The sequence below is a fragment of the Mustela lutreola genome, chromosome 5 (assembly GCF_030435805.1).
Source record: "Mustela lutreola isolate mMusLut2 chromosome 5, mMusLut2.pri, whole genome shotgun sequence".
NCBI lineage: Eukaryota > Metazoa > Chordata > Mammalia > Carnivora > Mustelidae > Mustela > Mustela lutreola.
The window spans coordinates 111,521,645-111,526,153 of record NC_081294.1 but is presented as its reverse complement, the minus strand read 5'-3'; the positions used below and the strand labels follow the sequence as shown (position 1 = coordinate 111,526,153).

Here is a 4,509-nt window from a genome sequence, read left to right as displayed (position 1 = left end):
AGTTTTAACTTTGTCTACTGATAAATACTCTCAGGGTAGTAAATAACAACATTATCACAAATTCAAATGGCCTTATTACTCACTGTTATACTCAGATTCTTTATTTATTTTTTTTTTTTCTTTCCCTGCAAGAGACAAGAAGCACTTGGCCCTGCTTTACCTGTCTGGGAAACCTCTTTGCTCACGAACAAGAAAACATTGAGGGAGTCTGGGTCTTAGGAGGTAAATGCACTGAAAGTCTCCCTCCCTGCATCTTCCTTGTGCTCTGTCACCTAGGGCTGTCCTAATCTGGAACCTCTGAACATAAAGAAAGCCTTGCAACTTTTCCTGTGCCTGCATTACCAGTGACCAGGCAGCCTGTAATCCCTTCAAATATGGGCAGACTGCAACACATGGCTGTGGAAGTTAGAGACCAGAGTCAAAAGGCCACAGCGGTGGTTCCCACAACCAACTCAGACATGCACTGAGGCAAGACCCACACTCATACTCCCTTTACATAGCCTCACAGATACAGAAACCATCCTGAGCCAGGCACAGAGAGCACGCCATAAGACAGCAGGTGCCCAGAGGCACCTAAAAGGTGGGGAGGAGGAGGAAGTGTGGGAAAGCTCCAGAGTTTGGAAGGGACAGGAAGGGACCCTCCAAACATGGGGAAGTGCTTTCAGCAACTCCTCTCCCTGCACTATCAATGACCAGGACACAGACAGATCATGATCACTTTCGAATGCTGGTATATACTCAGATTCTTTATAGCATTGTGTATTGTCTGATAAAAATGCTGAGGTATCGTCCTCTTAGTCCACATTCCTTCCAGGAACAAAGTCCTTCAGTTCCTGTTTCTATGTTGGGTAAATTTCTTCATTTAAGGTCTCAATACATCTATGCTGCTTCAAATATCACTGTCTCTTAACTGAATTCTGAAACTAGCTTCTTAACTGACCTCGAAGCCTCTTGTTTGCTCTTATAGCATCCTAAAATCCACCCTCTTCCACATCTGCAGGTTGTATAACATAATAGTCAGGAACTCAAAATGTGGACATATTTTGTGATTTGAGTCCTGGCTTTGTCATTTCTTAGCCACTTGAATTTGAGCCAGTTACTTGAGGTATCCTTCCTCAACTGAAAATGCTGAAGAGTGTGAAAAATTCTCATAAAATTATAGCTGACATTTTATGAACTTGATGGATGACCACTAATATTATTCTGACAGGATATTCATTCTTTTTACAACAGAAGACTTAATATGTGCAAATGATTTGAATTTTTCAAATAATATTGTTTCTTTTTATTTTGTTGTATTGTGTTTTACTTTAATATTTTAGAGTCTTCCTTCTTTGTTATCACCTACCACAGCTACAAACTAGGAATATTTTCTCTCAATATAATTTTTCCTTTCCTATCCCATGGTATTTTTTCCTTGATTTTATTTCAGTTACATTTTCCTTTCCTTCATCTCTGCAACTCAAGAAATGTTAATTATATTCTGTGATATAGATAGTAATGTTGCCTTTTTTATGAAATTTGTCCTAAACCAAGCCAGAATTTATTAATTGATTCTTGGCACTTTTTGTTACTCTTATTTTTTCATCTCTCCTAATTAAGAGTTAGATCCTTGATGAAAATTATTTTTTTTTTTAAGATTTTACTTATTTGACAGAGAGCAGGGAGAGAGAGATCACAAGTAGGCAAAGAGGGAAGGGGGAGCAGACTCCCCACTGAGCAGAGAGCCCAATGCGGGGCTTGATCCGAGGAACCTGAGATCATGACCTGGGCCAAAGGCAGAGGCTTAACCCACTGAGCCACCTAGGCACCCCAGATGAAAATTCTTTATTGAAATTATACCCTCTACAGTGTTTCTTGATCAATACCAGGCACCCAGTAGGTGCTCAGTTTAAAATTTTTTTTTCCATGTTAGCTTTCTTTCCTTTTTTTTTCTTTTTAAGATTTATTTATTTATTTGAGAGAGAGATCACACATGAGCATGTGCACAAGTGGTGGCGAGGGAGAGAGAGAATCTCAAGCAGACTCCCTGCTGAGCATGAAGACTTATGCTAAATCTCATGACCCTGAGATCATGAACTGGGCCCAAATCAGGAGTTGGACTCTCAACTGACAGAGCCACCCAGGGACCCTTAGCTTTCTCTTCAAGTATTAATTAGTCCTGGACCACATCTAGGTAAAAAAATGGTAGTCTCATTCAGGAAGACCTGAATAAACTCTCAAGGCAGAAAATTCAATACAGTCCATTTTCTTCAAGGTTAAGGATATTTAAAAAAAAACAATTTTTCTGATATATTTTATGCTTATAATTGTAAACTTAAATTATATTTTAAATAAGTCATATATGTACACTCTATAATGAATTATGTAAAAGGGTTATATGATGATAAACATATCTTTCTCTGCCCATTGTTTAAAAACCACCCAGTATCTGTCCACAGAGTAAGTTACTGCAATTATATCCTTGTTTATCTTCTTCAGTAGTCTGTGCTAGTATATACTCACATACAGCATGAGTCTACTTTACATCTCTAAATACATATATTATTATATAATGTTTTCCAACTTAAAAGTATAGCTATAATTTTTGAATCAATTTTCTAGAAAAATACTAAATGTCTCTTTGACCTTTGCTTACTTGATCATTTATAACTATATATCCCATCTTAAAAGATTTTTGTGTCTTAAAAAATTAAAAAAATATATTTTAAAATATCCAGTAAGATTAAAATAACAACATTTTAATTGAGAAGGATTTAGAAAAAGTTCAATGAAAATTAGATCAAGAAAAACATTATAAATATAAAATTGGAAATAAAGTCAGTATACAAAGTATATGTCATTAGATCTGTGCAACTTGTAGAGATAGGTCGTAGATTTGACTTAAATCTTAGTAGTAGAGGAAAATATTATCAGGTAACATTACAGAGTTCATAAGATCAAAAATATGAAGCATATTGAAAAATACAGGAGAATAATTACATGTGCTTTGGGGAGGATAAACTATGTTGCAAAAGTCCCCCCAAATCACACACACACACAAAAAGAAAGAAAATTATTGACAAATGAACTTTATTCAGCCTATTACAGACTTAGTTTTAGTATTTAATATTATGGGATTAGACTATTTTAAAATTTCTCGAATGAAAGATTTCTTTGTTATTTTAAAACTGTAATTCTAATGTTCAAAAACCTTACATTTTTGTTTTACTGCTTATCTTTTTAAATAACCTTTACATAATCTTCTCCTCCTCCTTAACATCACACCTCTCATTTCCCTGTTTAAACCTTTTCTCTTCTTTCTCTAATTTTGATCTATAAGATTAGATTTCTTAGTGTTTGTTTTTGTGCTCTTTATGCACTTACATTTTACTCCTTGAGTCATCAGCTTTAAATGCTTTCTTATTTTCCCATTTCAAATACCAAACTGGTTCTACTTCCTACCTTAGTGATTTCAAACTTCGATGCACATCAGAATCATCTCAGGAGATTATTTAAGAAGTATTGACCAGACCCTAACCCTAGAGATGCTAATGAAGGACACTTCAGAAATCTTCAGAAATCTGCATATTTAGCTTTGGGTTTTCCTAGATACAATTTTTACTAAAAATGACTTGAATTAACATGGCATTACTTTTTAAATTCAGATATTTTTATTCAAATCAAAATTAAGACATTCTTTAATACATAAAATAGGCAATAATTTGAATAGTTTATGATATTTTAAATAGATTAACTAACCAAACGTTTAAATAGATTGAGCAGGCAGAAGTTAAATGAAATGTGTAGAGTCCATTTATCCATAAGTAAGATTTTAACTATTTAAATAATGTCTTTGAGTAATTCTCTGAGTCTAAAGACTAATAATACAACAACAAAATATACAAAATGGCTGAATCAACAAATTGGACACCTCAGTTTCTCTTTTAGAACCACTTTTTTCACTTTATAAGCAGTTACTTGGAAATTCACTGGTCTTTATTTTATAATTTTTGTATTTCAGTTTACTCAAGCCAAAAAGAATAGAATTTCATCAGAGTAAAATGGGAGAAATGATTATAGATAGTTTTATTGTATCATGTGTCTCTTTGTTTCAATTTTAGTATTTTCTAACTTTTGAAATATAAATATTCTTCTCAAAAGCAAAATTAGGTGTAATTGGTAGGTGGTAGGAAGACTGATAGGTGAGGGCCTGTTTGACATTAATTAAGGAGTTAACATCTAATGAAAGAACAATTCATCTTATAGTTATGTTTTCACCATACATATTTGGATATCTCATCATTTAAAAATACTACCCTAAAATTATTTGAAATGTGCTGCCAGTGGAGAGTGTGTTTATTGTTCTCTCTCCTTTACCAGCCGCATTTCATCAGCTGCCACTGATTCTCACTCTGAGATGAAACATTTCTAATCTCCTCTTAGCTTAATTCCATCTTTGAAGACAAAATAAAGTGAATCACCTTCTGCTTCCCCATGAAAGTACTCCAGATATTTAGAGTACTTTAT

General features: G+C 34.0%; 1 non-coding gene across 1 annotated transcript; it reads right to left on the bottom strand.

The window, feature by feature from the left end:
* Positions 1 to 598: 598 nt before the first annotated feature.
* Positions 599 to 732, bottom strand: LOC131832898 (small nucleolar RNA SNORA71). Its single transcript, XR_009354242.1, has one exon. It is a non-coding gene; the product is annotated as a small nucleolar RNA SNORA71 (small nucleolar RNA).
* Between the last annotated feature and the right edge of the window lie 3,777 nt (positions 733 to 4,509).